This window comes from Anser cygnoides, chromosome 3, assembly GCF_040182565.1.
Source record: "Anser cygnoides isolate HZ-2024a breed goose chromosome 3, Taihu_goose_T2T_genome, whole genome shotgun sequence".
Lineage (NCBI taxonomy): Eukaryota > Metazoa > Chordata > Aves > Anseriformes > Anatidae > Anser > Anser cygnoides.
This window is the reverse complement of record NC_089875.1, coordinates 7,452,475-7,477,500: the sequence shown is the minus strand read 5'-3', so window position 1 is coordinate 7,477,500 and position 25,026 is coordinate 7,452,475. Positions and strand designations below refer to the sequence as shown.

At 45.8% G+C, this 25,026-nt stretch overlaps 1 long non-coding RNA gene across 2 annotated transcripts in view; it reads right to left on the bottom strand.

The window, feature by feature from the left end:
* LOC106036620 (uncharacterized) overlaps positions 1 to 25,026 on the bottom strand; it is a 214,954-nt gene that overhangs the window by 133,842 nt on the left and 56,086 nt on the right. For both annotated transcript variants that reach the window (XR_010830016.1, XR_010830017.1), the window contains exon 2: positions 8,102 to 8,197. This is a non-coding gene — a long non-coding RNA (uncharacterized lncRNA). The remainder of the gene's footprint in view (positions 1 to 8,101; positions 8,198 to 25,026) is intronic.

Sequence of the window (25,026 nt, the reverse complement as noted above, 5' to 3'; positions counted from 1 at the left end):
CACTTCCCGAATTATTATTATGCTGTCAAATTATACGCCCTGACATTAGTGAGCTCCACCTGAAACTGCTTTGTTTGCTCTGTTACAAATGAGTTTAAGATACAGATTAAAATACTGGTGTTTGAAAGCCTGGAAATTATTTCCTAGGAACAGCCAAAAGGTGACAGAGAGGGAAGAAGCCCACCTGCAAGTCGCAGTGCAAAGGTGATGTGGACTCGGGTAAGGCAATATTTGGACCACAGCTTACTGAAATCTTCATCTCTACCTGCACTCTGCCGCGTCCAGTTCTTGGTGTCTGGACATAAACCTGTATTTTTACCAGTTAGAAATACACAAATGTTAGCAATGCAGGGACATTGCTCATTTTAAAAGCAAAAATTAACCCTTTCCTACTTCAACCGAGGGAATTTATTCTGCTTGGGTTGGGGTGGGTTTTTTTGGTTTTGTTTTCTGGGGATTTTTTTGGCCTTACTTTGGGCAGGCAGGGCTGGAATTGCCCCTGATTTGCTCTGAGGTGGCTGCACCTGAAGTCTTACCCTCGCTTGGATCGCTCCCCGGCCCTGCCGCCGCTGCCCTTCCGTGTGCAGCAGAGAGGAGCCCGCTCCGCTTCCCGGGGTGCCCACAGCACCTCTCAGCAACCACTTGCAAGAACAGCTGTAAGGGGGACTTCAGATGCAGTCACCTGGGAACTCTGAGTATTCCTTCTGAACACTAACTCGTTCCTTTGATGCTATTAAATATACGCAAAAAAAAAAAGAAAAAAAAATAATAATCTGGAAGGGTAAAAGCCGTTACAGACAAGGGCTTCCATCCACTGCATAGTCTCAGCGCCACTTGCACTCCCTTGCAAAGCAAAGAGCTAGCATTGTGCACTGCAGCTCACGTCAGGACAGGGACAATAGCTTTTCATGCACATTTTATCAGGATTATAACTGCTGCGCCACATATAGAAATGTGTGATAAGTGCATTATCAGAATTATAACTGTATTTTAATCACAGCGTAACAACCTCACCGAGCATCCCTCTACAAGGAAGGCAAACCCAATAATGCCTAAGTCTGAATCTGAATTTTGAGTCCTCCGTGAGTGTTTGAGTGGGTTCAAAATTAAGTAAAATGAGTTTATCTATCCCTATTTCTATAATAATACTTAGCACTTAGCACTTCTCATCTTCAAAGCACTTTACAAACATTAACTAATTAACTATTAATTGGTAAATTTGAAAAGGTTGATAGGTGAGGTGAGTTTCGGATAAGACCCAGCAATACGGATGTTTAGTTTATCTGTGAATTACTTAATCATTAGTGAATCGTATAAATTAGAAATGAAAAAGACCTATGGGGTCACCCTGTCCAGCCTGCTGCCATTACAGGATTTTCCCTTACAATATATTCTCAAGTGCTTTGTCTAGTTTAATTAGAAATTATCCAAGCAATGGGGCTTCCACTGTTTCCCTTGGGATGCTCCTCCTTAGTCTAATGTATCCTTCTGGTAGGAGGTTGTAATATTCAACACAAGGTTTTCCTTGCCATTTCATCCCATCATTTCTATGTATGCCCTCTCGGACCACTTCAAACAATTCCTATGCATTTCGATTACATGCAGAATTTTTCGCTTGCTCCTCCCTGGGTGGGTCTGGCCCAGAGCCACCAGATACTGGAAAGTACCTACTCCTGAAGACAGAAAAGCCAGCTTTTGTTGGCACTGAAGTCCAACTACAGCCTAAGCCATACTGTAGATTAAACCACCTTAACCTGCTTCTCTTTAGAAGGTGATTCCCACGTACCCAGAGCTTGAGTATCAGCCCGGGCAAATCTCTCCTCCCTCTCTGCCGCCACAACCAACGTTACTTCTTGTCCATACAACTTACGCAGACTGTAAGGTCCTCTGAGCATGTAAACTAACTGATTCTCACTACGCTTGCCCAGGAACTTCAGATGCAGTTCATCAGCGCCTCAGTACAGCTGCCAAATCACCAGATGAGGAAGAAGGGGATGTGCCTGTGACACTAAATGTAATGCTCCTTGGGGAGAAGAAAGTTTTACTTGGATAGCTTCCAGACTTCAACGGGAAATCAGTAGGATCGCCCATATGCTCAAAATCAACCCTGTTTTTGAGTCCTTTGTGGGCCATGAGCAGATCTTCTCAACACCTCGGAGAGAAGAGCTAATTCCCTCGTTTCCAGTTTTCAGAGTCACTGTTCTCTTGACCTAACCAGAGTCGTCCTTTCTCTCTGACACCCATGCAGCCAACACATGGCGCTTCAGCCCCACGCCAGCCCCAGCTCAGTACTGAGCCTACGCAAGCATTTCGTGTTCAGAGAAACAAAGTTCAATTCCTTTCAACCAAGAGGTGCCAGAAGATAACCCTCCTCCTACTAAAGGCCATTGTCACGCTTCTCCAAATCCTGGACTAATACGGGTTTGGCTTCACAGCTGCCTTACCTCACCTTATTCACTCATTTTGCTATGGCCAGTCAGCTGCCTTTGGGTACCTTTCCAGTCCCAAGTAATCCAGGGTTTCCCAATGTCACTAGCTTCCTACATTGCATCATCCATTTTCTATGCTGGAAAACCACAGGAAGATGTGAGATATGGACACATCAGTCGGTCTATTCACAACCAGTCTGGATTCCTGAAATAGCATCATAGGTCTTCACCTAAGACAAACAAGCCTGCTAGCTTGTCCAGATGATCCATACCATACAAGACAGGGATGATTTGAACTTGCGACAAGCTTTTTTTTTTTTTTTCTTTTTTTTCTTTTTTTTTTTCCATTTCCTAATGTAAAATCTGTGCAGCAAAAATCTAAATAAACTCCAGCTATGTAGTGAACAAAGACAAACATCTGTCACTCGTGTGAATTCCCCCCAGACTACGATAACAGATCACTTCTGGTCAGTTTACTGCAACAAAAATAAAGCTGAGTATTTTAAGTTCTAAAAATACACAAACAGAAGTAAATATACTTGACCTGAGACAGTCAGATGAGAAGCCAGGTCATGCTGTTTTAATTTGTTATGACCCAAAAAAAAGCTGATGAAAGCTTTTACAAGATTGCATCGAGGTCCCTCTCTATGGTAATGCCTGGACCCGCCATGATGCCCCTCAGAGCTATCCTGATCTACTGGGCAGAGGGACAGAAGCATGAACCAAGACTCTCGAGACCATGCCAACTTCTGCAGCAAAGAAAACTGTGAGTACAGAAAGGGGAACCTAAAACTGTTTCCTCAAAGAACATCTACACTTCCTCCACTTGTGCTGCAAGTCACTTTCCTCCACCAGCGATTGTAACAGCCCTGTTAATAATTCCAAAAGTCTGCAACAATTCGAATCCAAACTTTGAAGCCTTTTCTTGCTTTGAAGAAGATATACTTTCAGTCGGGGGGGGGGGAATGAAAGTGTTTTTTTCTTTTTTTATATAATGACATGCAAAACAGTACAAGCTTGAAGACATATCAGCAATTGTTGTGAATGTTTTGTAGTCCTCGATTCAGTATTTACCTGCAGGGACAATCTTCACTTCACAGAAGTCATCATCTGCCTATCATTTTTCCAGCGTCTGATACTTAAAAAGTAGTCAATTTGACTTTTACTTTTCAAATTACAGAAGAAAATAAATGTTCTCATTTCTTATACACCACAGAGGCACATAGCTAACAGTATTAAATACCGACAATTCAATTGCAAGCTATTAGCATTTTTATTTCATTTCCTAATTTGAAGGGAAACTATCTTGGAAAAGAAAATTTTGAAAGAGACCAAGCATACACAGGAATAAACTTCATTGCTTCTCCATTGAAAAATTCTGTCTCACAACAGGGGTGAGATTTTACAAAGCAGTTAGTGATGTCTGGGTGCTTCGTTTGACAACTCATTTCAGGAAGCGCTGCACACAGCCCACCTGAAAGCAAGGTTGCTTTTGCTGTCACATCAGGCTTCTAGAAAGAGATGCCACCAAAACCAGTGGGTTCCTTATCATCACAAGAAATCCCAAACCTTCATGAACCTAAATAGTGTAATGGACTTTTAATCACGTGAGGATAGGTGGCAGAGCTTTTTTTCTTTTTCAAACTCGTAACGGGGATAAAATTACATTCATATATAATTAATACAGGCTCAGTCATTTCTAAAGGAAGATATTTTTCAGTCAGATATTCAAATAGCTGAGTTTTGATTTTCACTGGTGCTAAAACATATCCCAGAGATGTGGAGAGACAGAGAGCTTAAGCCATGGCTCAAAATAAGAAAAAAAAAAAAACTTAAATGTCAATATATACACTTGAATAACATAATTTTACATGTTGAAAAACAAATAAACAAACAAATCCCAACAACAACTACCAGCACACCACAGCCTCCAGCACATCCAAATATTTCAAAGGCTATTCTTGCAGCAATTCGATGCTCACATGGACACCGTCCCCCCTCAAAACCCAACTTCTCTTTTGGTCTGGTCACGTCTACACCGGACCCTCTGTGTACTTCACAAACCCGTCCCCCTGTTTGGTACAACCAGGAGGCGAAGGGGACCCTGGTGACAACCGCAGTGGTGGCCCAGGTCACGGCTGAGCCGTGCTGGGGGTGAGGGTGCAGGCGCTCGCCCAGCGTGTCCCCGCATTGTGCGCTGCTCCTGTCACTTCTGTTGGTGGATGGGACTGACTCCCTATGTGTTTTTTTTTTCCTCCCCTGAAAATCAAAAAGCGGTTCATGAGTTGGTCGAGAGCCAGCAAAAATGAATAGTAATGAGCCAATTTCAATAGAAATAGGCTCATTACCATGCCAGCGGCTGATAAAACCAAATGCTCTCAATTCTCTCCAGCAAACGAGGTGCTGTAGGCAGTGTCCACCCTCCTGCCTGCAGGAAATAACTCACAATTTCAAAATTAAAAGAATCAAAATACAAGTTGGAGTTTATTCCTATGTTCATACCTACGTCCCCCTGCAGGGTCGTTTCTAACTAGCTGCCAAAAAAGCTCAGACACCGCTCAGAGTCTTTTTCTTGAAAAGAGAAAAAAAATATTTTCTGTGCATTGTTCACTCCCTGAATGGTAATGGGAAATCCTGTGTAAACTCCAGCAAAAGAGACGGTCTAAGGAGCTCCTTTGAATTCAGCACATTGCTCCATTCACAACAGGAGGCTACAGGTATTCTTCAGAGTGTCAGAAACCTACTTGCAATTTCTCAATTGCAAGAAAAAAAAAAAGCAGGGGGAAAAAAAAATCACCTCTAAACCAAAACCCCAAACCAAGCAAACATAAACCTCTCAAGCCAATGACAGGAGGGTTTTTGATAACCGAATTAGATGATTCGGAGAAACAGAGAAATGATTTCCCATGCTCCTGATTTCTCCACACATCACCTGACAGTGGTAGCATACGGAGAGCTCAATTCGGTCTGCCTTTTGCTGAAGACCTAAATCCTTCTATTTTTACCCCAAAAGTGATTTGGTCCCAGAGACTATGGGCAGGAGATGAGCAGGAGAGGAGGTCTGCCTGGCAGAAAGCACATGAGACACGCTAAGCCAAGACACGCTGCCACCGCTGCTTGAACTCCAGAGGAAGGATGGATGGATAGACACCAGGACATACAGCCCATCCCCACGCTGACAAGCTTTGATGGGGAAAATGAGGGGAATTGCCTCTCTTTCCTCCCAAACTTCACGAGGGAAGAAAGCAAACCAAGTTTCAGAAGAACAAACTCAATACTGAAGTGAATGGAGTACGTCAGAGACATTTCTGAGGCAGAGCAATTAGCAGGGCAGGTTTTTGAAACAGAGGGAATTGAGCAGACCAGTGTTACCAGGTGGCTCAGATTTCCCCATCTTCATTTTTGGGGCAGGTTAAGCATTTCATAGGCACCTCTTTCTCCAGATTTCCCCTCCTGAGCAGACACGGTCCCCACTGCCTCCATTTCCACCCTGAAGCCACCACTTCTCAACCATCTGCTTGGTCAAGCCAGCAACACTTAGCCTTCAAAATTATTTTCTCTTCTGCCATAAAACCTTGCAAGGCTTTCCATTTCAGCAGCTTGAGAATTTTAACTATCCCCTCTTTGCCCTGCCAGCCATTTAAGCCCTGAAACTACAAGCGGGCTGAGTGGAGTACATCATCTGTAAACTCGACTTGCCTAGTCAGGGGGTCTGGGGGGCTTTCTGCGGCACTGAAATAGAGCCTTTTAACACTGAACGGTGCAAATTGTCCACTGGGGACAACTTCAAATGTCTCTACAATGCATATTTTGCAGTGCTTACTGGCTGGCTCCGGCTGAGCTGCTACTACTTATTTAGGAGCCTACAAAAACTATTTTATAGATTTTGTTTTGCTAGAGTAAATATTAAGTTTTAAATACATTAAGAAAAATCAGCACAGGAAGAGAAGCAGATTAAATAAACCTTTCAGAGAGACTATTTACTTTGTATTTTTATTTTTTTTAATGAACTCCTTTCCCCGAGGTCAAGACACTGACATTTTAGTACACAGAGACTTTAAAAATGAGAATGCACTCTCTCACACACACGCTTACTGAAGTCAGCTCCTCTTGTTAATATTAAACTTTTCTATCTGGTTATGACACTGGCTGATATAATAAAGCAGTGATAGTCTTATTATTCAAGCACTGCTCTGATAAATTATCTACACTAATTCTGGAGCCAAAGCTGTCTGGTTCCAGCTGGTGTTGCTTAGATCTGTCTTAAGTCGTTAGGAACCAGTGGAAAACTCTTTTTTGGAGGCCAGACCTGATCCCTTCTTGTCCCTAGAACATCCGTGTGTGTGTGTGTGTGTGTGTGTGCTCACACTCGTACAAAGCACATCCTTACTGCTAATCTGCTCCAATTAAGGCTTAATGGGAGTATTTTGGCTTGTGGGGGCTCTTCTCCCTTGATCTCTTCTCTTTCCTTTCTGCTACCTGTGGAAGGTGATGCACTGTAACTCAGCATCACCAGCAGTGCCACTCTTAAAAATAAAAGCAAGCTACAACTAATTCAGTAGAGATACCCTTGTTTAGCTACAAGATTTTGAAGCTAAGCCTCTCTGCGTGCTGGTAGGACTGATGATGTAGCCAGGACTTTCCCCAGACTCCCCCTGCAATCCTTCACACTGCCAGTGTTCATATACACACTTCAGATGTGCACATACAAGGACGATTTCTCCTGGCACTTGCCTGATGCAGAAATTCACACACAGCATTACTGCAGAGAGGTTTTACAGCTCGGCTGATAGACACAGGTCCTGAACAGCCACAGGTCTTCACCTTCAGGCCCCTGTGGAGTGGACGGAGCCATGGTGCCAGAGGACCAGTCCCATGCAAGTTTAGATGTCTCTGGTCAGCCTGCATGTTCACATTTTATTCTATCTTGCAAAGTCTGGGTCTGAAAAAAGCTGCTAGGACATCTAACTCACCTCCTTGCCAGCACAATCCCTTTCTCAGTATATCACCTGGTCTGATTTTAAACAGCCTCCAGCCTAGTTGGACACAAGTCACTGGGTTCAGTACAAGAGTAAATGGATGAAGTCCTGTGGCCCACACACAGAGGGGCTGATCAAAGGGTCCCTTCTGAGCTTCAAACCTGTCAGCGTATGAAGCAACAGAAGGAGCTTCCACCACTTCATCCTGGCAGCGACTCAGCTGCCTCAGGCATCCCTCCATCAGGAACTTTCCTTCCCAATATCCAGTCTTGACTTCACTTAATTTCATCCAGTTCTATTTAACCTTCATCTCCCTTCCCCTCTTTGTGCTCCCTGGGCACACTGTGCCCACATCTTTCCTTCGTCACGCAGCCTCCAGCCCCGTTGCCATCCACACACAGCCCCAACACGTTTGGGCCTTTTTTTGCTGCCAAATCTCAGCACAATTTCCCATCACCCAAGGATGACCTCAAGGCTTTGCTGGAGGCTCTAACTATATTCTGGTGGCTGGAATATTTTTCCACATTAAAACTCTTATCATCATTCACTCATGTTTCTCATCTTTCAGTTCTCCCTGTATCATTCCATACTTGCAGCTCCTCCCCATTTTATATCATCCACAAGTATATTCCTTATTCCAGATCATTAATGAAGATGTTAATTAACACAAGAGCTCAAGCTGCAGCAACTCACCAGAAGCCTCTTTGCAGCTCCACATCTTTCTGCAGCTTTTGCTGTTGTTTCTGGTCCATCAGTCAGGGTCCGGGGAACACAGTGCAGCTTGCGCTCCTGCAAAAGCCAGAGAGACAGGACGGAGCCATGAGGAGGGTTCAGGAATGCCTCTTGCTCCCTGACAAAGCGTGTTCATCCCTGCCATCCTCCTGCAGTTTGTCAATTTGCCCAACTGTAAAATGGGAGCAACCTGACCAGCAGGATGGGACAAGATGTTGTGGTGATGTAGGACACGATGCAGGAGCACAAAGTCATGTTGGCAGCTTAATAGTTGTTAGCTTCTCCGACAAAATACCAATCTCCATTCCTCAGGTAAACACAAGCCTTAAATTCGCATACACACAAAATTAAGCAGGAGATAAACTTCCAGATGGGGTTTGAGGAAAGAAGGCAGATCAGCTGGGTAGCCCAGGAAATCTGTGCAATGTGCACATATAAACGTATGCCTGGGCACATACATGTATTAAGAACTGTTGATTCCCCACTGTGATTAAGAGGTTATTAACACTAACAGAAAATTACAATTTGCTTAAGTTTCCCAGGAAGCATTGCTTAAGAGAGCCCAGCAGCTCACCCAGCACGCCCCTCTATTCCAAATTGTTTTATACAAGCCTGCTCACAAACAGACTCAGATTCCTCCCCAGACAAAACCCACACGAGCGACGCGTTTTTCCATGCTCAAAGTAGCTTGTTTTCGCCTAAGCACAACCCTCTTTAAAGGAGCAAACTCTCTTTAAGGAAGCAAAATGTTGGCAGCATCCAGCATTTCCTCCACTCTTTGAAATCAGCCCCAGCAGCTCCCGAGATGCAGCCCTCCCAGGTAAATTATCAAAAAGCAGCTTGCAAGGGAAGCGCTTGACTGAGGCCTCTAAGTACTGCTGTTTTTTCCACTGCAGCCCGAAACAAGCCCTTTTTCAAGGGAAGAGGAGTCAGGAGGAAAGGGCAGGTCGGCAACCTGCGCTCAAGGTCGCGGCTGTACAAACACCTGCTCGCTCGCCGCTCGCACCTGCGCGGCCTCGCAAACAGACCGGGTACGGCTTTGTCAATACAGCCCTCTGCCCGGCGCCGCGGGGCAGGCACGACCTCGCTCCTGACTTCAACGAAAGGCAATGAAAGGAAAGATTTTGCTGCCGGCCCCAGAAGGTCAAGCTTCTTTCCCTCGAACATCGTACTTCTGAAAAGACTAATTGGGCTCTAAAGATTGCAGGTGTCCCGCCGAGTGAGTGCTGCAGCCCTCGCGCTGCGCGAGCTAAAGGATGCCTATGGAAAGCGGTTTCTTTATGCTGCCCACGGGTTTTTGCCCCGGACACACACACAGACAGACCAAAATAGCATGGAGAGCACCTGGGCAATTTTTCCCCCTGGGGCAGTCGGCTCCCTTCAGTGGATCATCATTTTGAAAGGGATATTTTGTTGGGTTTTATTTCACACTAACTAGCTTGCCACCAACTAACTGCCAGGTATAATATATATGCACGGGTGAACAAAGCTGTTTGCTCACCTCCCTCCCCCTGCCCCTCATTTTGTTTGGGCTTTGGATTAGTGCCAAGTTTATGTAAAGTCTTATGGCTCTCCCTCCCTGCTTTTCGGTGCGCACCAGAGGCTGGGCGGCAGAGCAGCAGCCAGAAAGGCAGCGTGCCACCGGTGGCGGGAGGTGAGGTGCTGAACCATTTAGTGAGGTGCTGAACAGGTACTGAAACCGTGAGCATCACAGCCTCCAACAAACCAGAGTCCTCCAGCACAATGGGAAACGTGCCATAGCCAAACACCATTAAGGTATTTGCTCTTTATCCAGGGCCAAAGTTCACAGCCATCACCACGCCTGTGCCCGGTCCCTGCACCTTGCTGGGGCTCCCCGCACTCTGGCAGGGAAGAGGGGGCCCCGAGGGGAACAGGAGCCCTTCGGGATCCCCTGCCACACAAACCGCTTTGCATCCTCGTTTATTCACCCCCCAAACAGCATTAGCATCCTATAAGCAGGGAAACCCAAGCGGTTTGAGAACAGGGTTTCAGCCTGTCACAGGCACAGCCCTTAGTTTTGCCTGGGCTTGCTCCCGCAGAACACCTCCATCCTCCACGCACACCCACAAAATCAGGCATTTCGCCAGTCCCTCTTTTAGCTTTTGCCACTTACTGGTTTTGTATAACACTTTGGTTTCCTCTTCATCCGTTCCCAAGGTTCAGCTGTCTTGATCCCCCATCAACTCTCTGCTCATCCCCCGATACATTTCTTTTAAAGCTATCTTCTGAGGTCGAGTTATGTTTCCAAGGCACAGCGTTCTCGTGCTGAATGAAGCGGGAGGGGCGGAGGGCGCGATGAGCCGCCCGTTCAACGCAAGCCAAAGCGCAGGAGAACCACTGGCCTTGCAGGAGCACACATCCCACAGCAAGCAGACAATGGGTGTCCCAGGACAACGGCAGGGTCGGGGGTCTCAGAGATCGCCCTGGCTTAAAGTTTGTGAATTTTCCAAAGGATGTGCACTGGAGGCAAAGTGCTGTGTGAGAAGGGGATAAAGAGTTTTTTCCTCTGAATTGTTTAATGTGGTGGTTTCCCCAGTACTGCCAATAAAACTGTAATTACTGCCTTTTTCCATGTCCACCAAATTTATACAAGAATAAAATAGTTAGGAGTGCCACTTCAAAGGCCCTTGGAGCAGGTGAAGGCGTCACTAAGCCACCCCAAGACCAAGGATTCAATACATGACCTTCAGGAATGCTCCACTCCCTCTTCCCCATCTGCAAGGGAAACATTTACAAAAGATTTGAGCTTTCTCCTAAAAGCCTGACACTTCTGCGATTGATGATACATGCCACCCCGTTGTGGACAACAAGGATGTCCCACTCCTCCAGCCCCAAGCCAGTGATCACACCAAAAACATTCAGTGCATAAAGAAAGATGGGCACGGACTGACAAACCTGCCTAGGAAACCAGCGTGGTGGTGGTGCTGGAAGCTGAAGAGCTATTCACCTTTGTCTTACACGGGAGCTAATTAAGGCAGAATCCCCAATTCTGATGTCAGGCCAAACAGAGGCGGCTGCTGCCGCGCCAGGCGCCGTGAAAGCCCTCCTTAATTGCAGCCACAACTGTCAGCATTCAGGCCAGGGCTTTAGTGCTCTCAAAGGAAAATAAACAAAAGTGCTCCTAGGGGCTTCAAGATGCTGAGGAGGGGCTAAGAGAACTCGAATCGCTCCCTTCACAAGCTTGGATTTAAGCCTCCATCCCCATCAGAAGGTAGCTGCTGCGTTACAGCCCTCAGATGTTCTCCTGGAGGCACCAGGTAGGTTTTAGAGCCACAAAACCTGTATGACAGGGTCTGCACTGATTTGACAAGAATTCCTGTGGAGTTTCTAGGGTTCAGGTAATTTGGTGCTCATAAAGAGGGGCAGAATTAGTGCTTTGAAGGGGAAGTTTATGCAGAGCATAAGCATGAGATGGGCACTAGCAGTGCTGAATTCCCCAGGCAGCCATAGGAGTGCACTGCTCCTGACCTGCTGGAAACTTGTTCCAGCCAGCAGACCCCCAGCCCTGTTCAGCTGAATTCCCTGACTTTGTCTTCAGCATTGCCGGTGTTCGGTGCCAGCTCACCCTTGTTATTCTGAGGTCCTCGTGGGATGGAAAAATGATCCCCAAAGGATCTCAAACAAGCCTCAGAAAAATAAAATCACTTGCTGGTACTGACCCCAGACAGGTAGAGCCACTTTTATCCCATTGGAGTAAAAAGCAGTGCTCATAGTATAACTCTACCTTATATTTCACATCGTTTCAATAAAAACAACTGTCATGGTTTCCATCACGTGACTAACCGGCTATATTGCGAGGACAGCTTCGTGACAAAGCTCACACCGAGGTGGCTGAAGCTCAGTCTCCAAAACGCCGGTACAGCTACATAACAGAGCGCACTCGGTTTCTTTTGCTCCTGGCTTCTTTCCCCATCCCTCCAAAGGAAACAAAATTCAGCATGATAAATGGCCACCTTAAACCCGTGTAATCATTGTAACGCAATGAAACAAGATTTGCTGGAGCTACTTGAGGCTCTGAACCTGCGAGCGCGAGGCGGAGGTGACGGGAGCAGTGACGGAGTCGCCTGGTGCAATCCGGCACGGCCACGCCAGACGCGCCACAAGGAGTTGGGCTGGACACCCCCTCGCCCTTTGGGACTGCCTCGGCACACCTTCCAGATCGCTTTCGATTAACGCCGGCAGCACGTGCACATAGCTCCTGGTCTGGGAAGCCCAGGAAGCAAACGAGGGCAGACGAAAGGTGGGGAAGCTCCCCAAAACATGCGTGCTTGCAGCAGGCTGGATCTTCCGGCTGCTCACATGGAGAGGATCTCAGCTGGTGCAGGAGTTTACTGCTGGCTTCAATTTTACACGCTCAGCTTTCTCCATCAACATCTCATCTCTCTGAAAACTGGAGTCTTTTAGAAGAAAAACTGAAGAGCTTTGCATTTTGCCATTCGGCACAAGCCTGTGCCCCCACACAAGCAGGAATCACAAATTGTCCACTTCCTTTCCAGGCACAAAAAAGTCCTTAGCTGAGCCAATATGCTTTTTTTTTCCATATTTAATAATTTGATTTTGAAGGCTAGTCATATCAAAGAGCAAAATATTCAATATCGTTAATTCAGTTTTGCAAAATATATTCTTAATTTTAAAATGATTTTGCTCGGAGTGGTAGTGTAGTAATAAAGCAGGTATTGACCAGATCTTATTGATTGTGCAGTCCTCGGGCAAGGAACACTGACCTTGCTCACACTCTTATTGCTTACGCTTTCCCTGGCCTTCTTCATCTATGCCCGCTCAATAATATATTATTAATATATATTTTTAGCAAAAACTGTATGTTACAAGGTTAGGGCTTCTCTTAGTGATTTTTTTTTCCTGTGCTGCTCTGCCTTTGGGTTCTTCAGGGAAGAAAAGATTTCACAACCAACTTGCTCCTGGGCTGGTGTTCACAAACACCTTTAAACAAAGTTGCTTTTCTGATTTGATGGAAGCCAGGCACACTTTTCCCTTCTCTTCTTAACTGAAAGATTGTTCAGTTGTCAGTCCCTTATGGGACCAAAATTCAGGGAATAAATACAGTCAAGGGAAGAGCTATATCTCAGGTGCTTAAGGGGGAAAGATAGCAAGTATTTCAAGTGAGATCAAGAGTTAATAACGCAATTTAATTGTTGATCGTTCTTTGGAGATAATTATAACTGATTCGAGGGCTTGATTCACCATTGCCTTGCACTTGAAACAGTCCTCTACACCTACTCGAGGTGGGATTAAGACTGGGGGATGGATTTGCTGGCCCTGCCTGACCACGCTCCACCGTGGGGATTGTCCTCGCAGCACGGGCACCGGCAGGCCGCCGTCTGAGCAGGACCCAGTACTGGCCCAGGCACCCTGGTTTGACAACACCGAGCTCTCCAACATCACAGGAGTATCCAAACACTGTTAAAAATGAGCAGAAACCAGCCACAGGCTCCCTAGTTTGCAGACTGACCCCAGGGCAGCGCATGGGACCAGCACCCCTCTCCAGGCACAGCACCCAAATTGCCATCACAAAATGGCACCTGGGTGCCCCGGCTGCCCCCACCGCAGCAGTGCCCCTGGGGCTGAGGAGTGCCAGCAGGACTAGAAGAAGGGCAACGATGCTTCAGCAAGACAAGGCTATGAATCCCCATCTCCTCCCCATTCTTCCCAAGCAGCGTTACAAGAGGCCGTGCTGGGAGTGCTTTGCAGCCACCAAACTCAGACCATATGTAAGCTCCAGCACTTTGCTTTGGGCCTATGCCTTTCCACCGGTGCAAAATGGAAGTAGAAAAGATGTATATCTAAAATGATGCACCCATCCAGTTTTGTTCACAGGATTTTATCTGTTATTGACCAACTTTTATTAGGCGCTAGAGAAACAAACCTAAAGCAAAATACAAAAATCAACAGAACGAGCAAAATGAGATACCGATTTGCAGAACTTGCACTGGGAGGTAATAGGGCAGAAGTCTACAAACCGGGCTGTCTCTGAGGAATAAATGTAATAAAGCGTTTGCAGATCAAGGTCCTTAACAGACTGTTAAACTTGGACCCTTTGGCTGGTTAATTCTGTAACCCAGCTATTTTCCTAGTGCATTAACAGAAGTTAGCTGGAAATGAAACCAAATGATCTGCAGTCTACCTGCAGGACGCATTGCATCTCATTGTTGAGCCCACGCACTGCACTGGTATTTGCATGTGCAGCTTGTCACTGGGAGCCGAGTGCTCAATGATACTTTTGCATGAATGACACTACGAAAAAAAATAAATTGTATCGCATTGTATTACCAGCCATTGAGGGCTCTTTTGTTTAGTTTGATAATATTACATGTTTAATAAAACACTGTTGAATTTTGATTGCATCTTGTGAGCACAGTCCTTTATCCTTTCGCCAGCTGGCTGATACAAAAGCTTATTTTCTTTTTAAAGACGTTCTAATTCCCAATCTCTCTCTCTCACTCCCTGGGCGAGCAGGGAGCGCTGGGAAGGCATGGTGCTCGGCGGGGAGGCATGCAGCGCTGCCAGCACCCACGCCTGCGGCCAGACAGGGGGGCATGTGGGGCAGGTGTGCTGGGAAGGCGCCGGTGGGGTTATCCGTGCCCCTGGGACAGGCGGGATAAGCAGCAACAAGCAGCCCCAGAGCGAGCTAATTACCTCACCTTTCATCAGTGCGAGAGCAGGAGGAAACGCAAGCTGTGCCCGCAGCCCCAGCTCCTCTGTCGTGTTGACATCCTCCAGCCAAAGCGATCAACAAGTTCACCTTGCATTAGAGCCGCATCGATCACGATCAATTAAATCCTGAACTGTGAAAAAAGCCTCACAAAACTCTCCTTCTTGATCAGTTCGCGTGAAAAGGCCCCTTCCAGTGCTCAGGACGGCTTGGGCTGCTTCCACTGGCTCCTTCAGCATGTAAGGAGCTGACATCTACCCTACAAATGTGCCACCACCACATCTAACCAAAGCCATCACACCAGGCACTGCCACCTTCATGAACCCATGGCAGGAATTGCCACACGTCAGCCCCTTCCCCAGGACCAGACAGAAAGTGGCCATGTTGCTTTGCAGGTGGGCAGGATCCGGCCCCTGGGGCCTATTTCCCATCCAGAACTGGCCCAATCCCAGTATGGCCCAGTTTGCTGCAAGCTGGGTAAATGAAATGCTCCCACCACGAAGTAGAAACGTCTCAGTTTGAGCATTTACAAAGGCTGCTCCCCAAAATCTGGCACACCAAATGGCCAAAAAGGACTTCCACCAACATTTCCCTGAAATAGGAAAAAACAAGTGAAAACATACTCTTCTCCACTTCTGGATCTGGCCCAACTTACATGTGCCAGGGGCCTGCACCTAATATTTATTGAGGTGAGAAGAGAGTTGGCTGGATTATAGGAATACAAATTGATAAATTTGGGGTGGATTAGACGCACAGCAGAATATAAGTTTGTCTTGTATTAGCATAACTGTGTCATAAAAATGTAGATTCGGAGACAGAGATTATTTGTGGTACTGTTAATATGTTGTTGCTATAGCAAAAGATGTACACAATATTTACACTGTATTTGACCACATAAAACATGTCGTATACAGACACAATTTTTCATTAGATGAAAGAGAGCCAGAGGGCTCTTCATGCTGCCAGTGCTTGCGCTCCTGATTTTTCCTTATTTTTTACCTTTGAGAACGAATACACTTTTAAACCATCATTACTGTATTTTGAACAGTTAATATTTCATATCGTGACATCGCTGCTCAGAGGTAACAGGTTTAGTTGATTACTATTTGTTTATAGTGCCGGAGAAACCTACAATCATAGAGAACATAAAAGGATTGCAATTAGATCTATTGGTTGAGAGCTGCACTTCTCTGACCCACTGTAAAGTGCTTAGCACTATCAAAGAGATAATGCCTACTTGCAGCTGGCACATCTGTACATAATAATATGAGCTACATTGACACAGCCACTAAAGACTGCCACTACCCTCTTTAACTGGAAGCAGAAAACAGATCATGCTTTTAAAGAGTGTATCAACAAAAACCCTTCCACACTTCACCAGAATTAGCACGCGTGTGTTTACGAGCTTTTCTTTTTTACTACTACTTCTTCAGGGAAGCAAACCAGAGGCTTTAAACAAAAGGCCAGGGACAAATCCAGGCTTGGCGTCAGGAAACAGCATTTTCCCTGATTGCAAACCTGCCTCAGAAGGGCATTTTGCTCTCCCTGCTCTCTGCTGAGCACTTCCCCAGGGGCTCACAGTGGGGCACGGCAAGGAAAGGTGCTGTGCTCTCAGCCTGGCAGGCAGAGTGGGATCTGACATTGTGTGTTTACACTGACCAGTTCATCCCAGTCTGCTCCTTTCACAGATTTGGAAAGTTTGTTCATTTTGGTTTGGTTTGGTTTTTGGGGGGTTGTTTGTGTTTTTTTGTTTTGTTTTGTTTTGTTTTCTAGAAAACATCTCAGCCTTTCCCCATGGGCAGCATCTTCCCTACCACATTTATTGTCCCAAGCATCTGCAGCAGGAGCATGGTTTTGTGACATAACCTCATTCACCAAGATGCAGAACTTGCTTTCTTAAAATAAAACTATATATTCTGGCGAAACAGCTGAGCTATATCTCCCTGGTGCAGGCACTTCACTGGGAAGTCCCCACTTCTGTCATTGCTTTAATTTCACCTGTGCAATTGTACCCATCCTTTCTACCCGACGGCCAGTGCGGGCGCCCCGAATGCTGCCATGGTGAGGTGCGATGCTAAGCTCTTTTCCAGAAAGCCAACAAAAAGGCCACTGCAATGTTTCTCAACATTGCACCACAAGTACAGGACTCAAAACCCACTGCAGGCAGAAAAAACCCTCTCATTGACCCCAACCATCTGCAGAGCAGGCCTTGGACAAGTGAAACTGAAAAGAGCAAGGAGAAATACCAACACTGCTTTCACGTGCACCTCCCACACCTCTATCACCCGCGTCCCCTCAAAACCATTTTGAAGCAAGTCCTCAGGCAGCGCACGGCCTCAGGCAGCTCTGCCCAGCTTGGAGCAGGGGGTCAGGAATGGGGATGGGGAAGGAAAGCACTTTGCAGAAGTTGGTTTTGCAGAAAGGCCAGGTTTGTATCAACCACCCGTGTATGAGCAATGCCGAGGCAGCGTGCTGGGGAGGCTGGTAGAGCCTGTGGGCTACGGCAAGCCAAGGCACTCAATATTTTATGGTATTTTAGCCTAGCATCGGGTGGGAACCAGGCAGCCAGCCGTGTTGAGACGAAAGCTGAATTAGTATCCTCTCTGTGGGTTTTTGTATTGACAGAGCAATCTGCTTCATAAAGCACGGCTGAACTCTCAGGCGTGCACATAGCCAGTCACCGAGGGCTTTCGCCCGTGTTCCCCCAGCCCCGCAGCGCCAAACCGAAGCAGGTGCTTGAACCAACTGCGAAGTGGTGAATGTAAAACCGGGATAAAAGGACGTATACAATTAAAGGCAATGCACGATTAAGCCTGTGGAATTCACCGCCTTGTGATACTGTCAAGGATAATGGCATAGCACACTGGAAAAAAATGATTGCACAACTATGGCTGAGGAGCACATCCCAAGTCATCTTGCTAATGACAGTAAAGGACTCCCACTGCAAGGGAAACTCCAGATTTTCGCATGAAACCAAGCTTGAGAGGCTGTGGTAGAAAAATCAAAATGATGTTTGGTTTTGACCTCATCAAAACATTTGATTGTGACATGGTCAAAACCTTTCATTTTGATACAATTTAAGGTTTATTTTTTTCCAGTTTGTTAACTCAATTCTTATGTTACATTATAACTTACAGATGGTGAAAATATTTTGACTATTATTGTGCTATGACTTTTCATGTTGGGCCAAATTAGTTGGCTACTACTATTATGTTATGACTGTAACAGTCAAAAGCTTTAGACATTTATGTTTTAACATTATCGTATATAACAAAGCTTAAAACAAAGCTGGTACAGTCAGAACAAATCCAAGTCCTGTTTTATTGAGCCGAGAGATAGCAAGTGCACTAGAGGCTGGAGCTACCATACGGCGAGCACAGCACGTGCCACGTCGCTCTTGGTGGCCCTGCAGGACGATGACAAGAGCTGGAGATCCTTCTTGTCAGCAGCTTGATGCTGCTTTGAAATTGGATCATCAGCTCTCTCTAATCCATCTCGTTTTTAAGCACTGGTAGAAGCAAAGGAAGAAAGCAACAAGCATCAGCTTTGGGGGACTGTGTGGCACCAGCTGTCAGGATTTGAACCTAGAATTCACAAATTTGGTGCTTCTCTTAAAAGTCACACCTCCTGCAGTTATATGATTATATGTTGTTTCAAATTCATAGTTGCAACAGTTGCTAATCCTCAGGACTGTAAGAAAAATCTTGCAAAGAGGCCCTGGAAAGGCCAACACACCAAACTGATATAAAATAACCCACATACCATGCCAATGCATTCTTGTCGTCTTTTCAGTCTGGGGAGAGCACAGCCTGACTCATTCTGGTTCAGGCTGGACTTTGGCGAGACAGAAGCTGGCAAGACCACTAGTCTGGTGGTTGCACAAGGACATAGCCAGGGCTTTTTCATCTTGCACCTCACTCACACAGTCCCAACTGCAACATGCAAACAAGTGCCTGTGCCATTATCGTGCGGGTCATTTGTATTCCTTTGCCTCCGCACTCCTTATCGCACCGCTATATAAGAGTACATGTGGGATCCTGTCATTCAGCCTGCGTTGTTCTGAGGCAGGCATAAACACTGGCTTGATTACAACGCAGAAATACTACTCTGTACCAGAGGAGGAATTCACAGCAAAAATCATTGGGTTTATTTTTGTTTATGTTATAGCATTCCAGTAAGTGGAACAGCTGAGTGTTTATCCTACTGCAAGGAAATTCATGTTGGTATTTGTAATAAATGGTTTACACTTTAAGGGATAAAAACAATTTTAAAGTCTCTGAAAGAAAGAGAGGAAGAGATATGAAAATATCTCAGCAAAGTTGCCTGTAAGCCTTTGCGTTTTCTTCTGCTGCCTCTCCTGGCAGGCCCCGGCAGTCACTGCATGCTCAACATCTCCTCTGGGGAACGCTGATACCCAAAGTGGTCCTGGTCTCACCCTCCACCTTGCCAAAAAAACAAACAGAGGCATGGGATAGACCAGCCTAGGCTTCAGGGTGCTTTGAGGGAATTGGGTAACCTGCATTTGAAGAGCACAAAGATCTCCTTTCTGAAGCCTACCTATCTGAATGCATGTTCCTCCGGTGGCTGCTGGTCCGGCACTATTTCCAATGAAGAAAATAAACAAAACCATAAACAACTGGAAATGTTCCCAAGTGGACCTGTTCTCGTGAGATTACCAGCCAGCTTCTCCAAGAAAACACATTCATAAATATTTTGTGAGGCCCCCTGTAACCTCAGAGAGAGACTGGTGAAGCTGCAGACAAATCTCAGCACCTTGTCTTGGGCTGGGTCAAGTCAACAGCTCCAGCCCTGGTTTAGCAGCACCCTAGATGGGACTCTGCCCCTCTGAGGCCACTTATAAGCACCCCTGGGGGCTTCCTGGGAGGACACATGGGGCAAAAGCTTCAGCCCCTAATCTTCCCAACAAAACACACTAATTCTTCCCAGTTGAAAGCACTTGCTGGAAAAAGTCACCACAAAGAAATGCAATGCAAAGTTTCCAGTGTCTTTCTAAACAATAAGGGGAAAAAGAAAACAAATTGTTTTTCCAATTCAAAACGGCTTAAAATCAAGTTGGTTATGGTTTTTCCCCAAATAAACAAAAAGCAGTCAAAATCAACACAGAGCCACTCAGTTTACCTGGGCCAAAAGCAGAAAAGCAGCTCGTTCTTTGTGCAGTGGAAAGTTGCGGCCTTTTATCTGGTATGTCCTGGGGTCTGTTAGCTTGGTAGTGATTTATTTTTTTGTTTGTTTCTTTTGAGTGGAATCCCACAAAGGAAAAATAATCTCCTGGTTAGCCTCACCCAAAAAGAGAAAATCATTGAATCATTGCTTCCTTGCCACCTCCCGTGCCATGCATTTCCTCCAGCTCATGCTCAGTGTTCTCCAAGATGCATGGTCCTCTGGCACACATCTCCACCTCGGGACCAGAGATGTTAGGGTAGCACAAAGCCTCTTGTGATTGGGCAAAGGCATTTTTGTATTGGAGAGAGCCAAACACCCCCTTACAGGGCACAGCAGGCGTTGGCTGTGGAGGAAGCAGTGTAAATTCAATGACTTTCCTCTGCTCTAGTGCTGTTCATGAGAGGGCCCCTGGGATCCCCTCAGCGGTTTCTGTTGCATGTGCCATGCCCAAACTGCTGAGGGAAGGACGTAGACACGCAGCAGGGGCCGTGAAGTCCACCAAAAGCAAATGCATCTCATTTATTTGCTGCTCCAGTTCTCTGGGGATAAGTTCTCTATAAATTGTACAGTTAAATCCCAATTCACAGATGTGTAAGCAAAGATCCCACGTAATTTCAAGTTGCTTGCACTATTCTTGCATGTCTGAAAATGAGCCTTTTGCCTCAATAGCGTATTTGGGAGGTTTCAACAAATAACTGGTATGTTTGACTTGAGATCACATGGGCTCTAGTTACACAGCGTCACAAGAAACCAAACCCTCCAGCCTGCACGGATTTGTACCTGCAAATCTGAAAAATGGAGTCTGAACGGCTGACATGGGCATTTGGCATTTCTTGTGTGGATGAACTGCTTCAAAATTGGCTACCTGAGGTCTAAGCAATGAGACATGGTAATGATGCTGAAATTATAGTGGGAAGGAGGGATTCTGCCGATGACACTGGAGTGAGAACAATATTATTATTCTCATTGTTTTGATATCACCAGCACATTATCCACAATGATCCACAAAATAATGGAATATAATGAAACGATTTATCCTCTACAGACACATACTTTCTAAGGGCTCAGGAAGAAAGGACAGACTTCTAAGTTACCTTGGCTATTCAAATTTAGACCAACACAAAACACAATAGAAGTGACAGGAATTTTTGCACACTTTTAGAAACAGCGAGGATGTCTGGGGAGGCCACTGAGGATCCGGGTTCTTCCCTCATTAACTTCTCAGTAGAGTTTGCTTCTTCACAAAAGACGTTCTTTGTTCTTTTGGACAACAGACCTAGTCATTCTTGGAGAGTCCCCGCTCTTCTATCATGAAAAAATGGATTTTACTATAAATGCATAATCCATGGATTCAAAACTTTAACTCAGGCTGGCTGCCGGAGAGAGCCACTCCATAGCTGTCTCCAGCCCAAAATTCTGCACCACCTGCACCACACACTGTCCCTCACTCAACACAATTTCTACCTGCCAAAGCACATGACGTTTAAATTCAAGCAAGCACCAATGTGCTTTTGTAGCTGTGGGACTTCAATTTGCTAATTAAGGGAGGATTAAAGCATGGGTTTAGTGGCTTTGTTCAATGGGACCCTTATTTGGGAGAATCTCCTACTTGAAATCAAAACACCGGGTTGCAAATGCCTATGGCTAAGGAGTGTCCAACTTGCAAAGATCCCTTATATTTCTTTAATGTGTTAAAGGAATAAAATCTAACCTAATGAGTGCATAACCTTTCAAAAGAAAATAGTAGCCAGACACTTCAAAAAGCACATGCACGTGTATCACAGAGAGCTTGTGTTGGCAGACTATGAAGTATGGATTTCCTAATTCATAGAATATCAAAGATCAATGAGTTACTTAAAAGACAGCTACTTGCTGCCACTCCTCTGGTGGATTTCCCTACTTCTGGAGTTTATTCAGTGGTTATCAGAGGGTTACAAAGTTCTTTCCTTCTTCCCTTCCATTCTTTTTTTTTCCTCTTTTTTTGTCTTTTTTTTTTTAATGTGGTAGAAGATATTCATTTAAATAAAAGAGGAACCATGACTTTTTTCCATTGGTAATCTGGTCCATGTGTTCTCTGCAACTGAGCATTTTCAGAAGGGCCTGACTGTCTGGGTTAATTGTTTAATGCTTTTAGTTAGAATTAAACTTTGCACCTGCTCTGACAGTGATAAATTAAATGTGCTCCTTTTCCAATACTGTTGCCCTCTTTAAGTAGAGACCAAGAAGTGTATCTCCCTTCTTTCCCAGCGTTTGAGGAATCTGTGCTACACTTGAGTGTAAACCAGTATAATTTGTCACTAGAGCTAGCGCCAATTAAATTGATTGCGTTGGACTGAACTTTAGGACCTCTAATGCAAGCACTAAGGGAAAAATGGGCTTTTTTCTGCCCATTTCCCCATGTGGCACTTAGACATAGCTCAACAGTGGAAGGCTTTCAAGGTTCAAAAGGGTTTTATTTTCAAAAGAAATGGGCATTGATCAGTTGCATTTAAAGGCAAAGATAATTCCAGAGCTTGAAGGCTGGATTTGTGTTTAAGGTCTAAATCTCTTTCTTTAACCTTGGGGGGCCAGCATAACATAAAAGCAACAAAGAGATTAAGATTACAAAGGGTTTGCAAGTGTAAATGATGCAGTGGTATTCTTCAAACACAACACAGGCCGGATTCACAACCACGGCTCAGGTCAGTATTTGATCTGTTGATTTTACACCTGTAAAAACAACTTGTGTTTATTTGTCACTTCGGTGTTATCTTGGCAAACGTTTGGGCGAGAGTGCTGGCGTACTGAACTTGCTGATGCCGGGGAGTTTGAGCTCGCCTTCTTAAAGCTGATTGAAAAGTAAACACTCTAAAGGTCAGCATGGCAGAGACAATAAGAAAATCCTTTTTCTTTGTCAGTGTAACACAGCCCACATGAATGATAGGAGCAGTATGTGCTTCTATAGTCTTAAGTCAAGAAGTATAGTTTTAATGCCTCGGGGAGTTCAGCGGACTGCAGGGGAAAGCGTTTAGCGGCCGCCGGCATTCGTTATGCAGCCCACATACGCAGTCTGGCGAGCGAGCCATTGCCACGCAGGCTGTAAATATGCAGCAAGTAATTACCCTTCTGGGGTCTCTCCTTTAGCGGGCGACCAATGCCATTGTATTTCCAGCTCCGCCGAGAAGTCCCCCACTCCTGGCTGTAAAATATCCCAGGGCACTCGCGCAGACCCAACCCGCGGCACCAGCAATCTCAGCAAGGCGCATCTCCACGACCGGTGTCACAGCAGAAGTACAACAAAAAGAACTTTTGCCAGCACTTGGGTTGCAAGCAATTATCCCTGTTCCCATTCTTGAATGGGTTTTGGCCAATAGTCTGTGCAAGCTTACAAGCATCCTCCTGTTTGGGGCCAAAAGCTCCTTCCAAAGGTCTGGCAGGTCTACCTGACTGCAAGAGGCATCCTGACATCTCAGTGGAAGAAACTTTATGCAGGGCTCATTTGCCAGTAAGCACCCATTCCTGTTTCATGCAGCAGTCCCAGACAAACCAAAGGGAAGCCCAGTACCTCCTGAGGTCACCCCGCTTGCACAGCAAAGCAACAGCCAGTTTCCTCACCGTGCACCCAGGGAAGTTGTCCTGCTGCATGCAACGACTGAGTCTCCAAGAAAGCCAAACAATTGCGAGGTGGAGATGGGCAGCCAGGGGCCTCCGGGCAGATTTATGCAGAACCGTGTTAATGGGCACAAGGAAACTGTCCAGTTTTTAATTATAAAAGGGCACTGTGCAGACCCTGCCTGCTGATGATATACGGGGAGAGGGATGCACCTAAGTACACCGTATTGATTCACACAGCAGCAGCCTACCTGCTGACTGACTGATGTGGAGCACAGCGCTGGCCAAAAGCGGGGCGTGCAGCATTTTGTGCAGGTGTACACGTGGCTATAGCACGCCAGGCAGGAATGGGGACGCATCACTCAGTGCTAATGGGGAGGCTCCCATAAGGCCCCCAAGGAAAGCTACCCCTCCTAAGGTATGGGTGCACGCACATCGCTCTCACCTGAGGCTCTGCCCTTCATGGTTGGTAACAGGCATTAGCAAATGGACGCCCACACACGTAGGCTGTGCACAGCTCTTGAACACACCATTACTTTCTGCTCAGCAGCACGGGAAACACATCCACTGGCATGAAAATTAACAACCCCATAACCAGAACTCATCAGCTGAGAAGAGCCTCCCAGTGCTGGGTGCACACACAAACACCTCTACTTGGGGACAGTGGGTATGTCTGCGTAGACATGCATGGATGTGTCCAAACCCAGTTTCCCCAGCTGACACAAACCAGCATAGTTCCACCTGCACCAGTGCGTGATCTGGCTGTCAAACATTTCTGTTATCAGCTGGCATCTCAAAGGAGAAATGAGAAGCAACTATTTCAAAGCCACCGTGCTTCTTTTGTGAGACTTGCTGCAAAATCTGCAAAAGAAAGTGGATGTTGAATCAAGATAACCTGCACTCGAAGCCCATGCACAAGGCAACTCGCCAGGTCACCTCATACTGAAACACTACAGCAAAACCAAATCAGAGATCAAGAAGTCACCATGCCTGTAACCTCTATCTACTGAATTTACTGGCCAAAAAGAGAACCTCAAGGCTGACCAGGAGAGTTGTGCTCTTCAGGAAACACAGCAAGAAAGGGCACAAAGGCCAGTATCATTTGCCAGACTGAAAACTTAAGATACATGCAAAGCCGATTGCAGTTTTGTTGCTATTTTCAAAAGTGCGAGTTGTTTCAACAGAAGCCTAATCTGTGTATGTCTGGAATAGGAATGAATGGATTAGCCTTTCAAACCCTTCAAGATCAGGTCAAGATCATTCAAGCGAACCACAGCTACAGCAAAGTTGAATTCTGCATCCAGCAACTTGCAACACAAACAGAACATTTACTTATTTTAAAAAGCACCCAATGTCAGCACGCTGCTTTTAGTGGTCTATGAGGATGACTAAGAGAGTGCAAGATTAGTAAACAGTAATT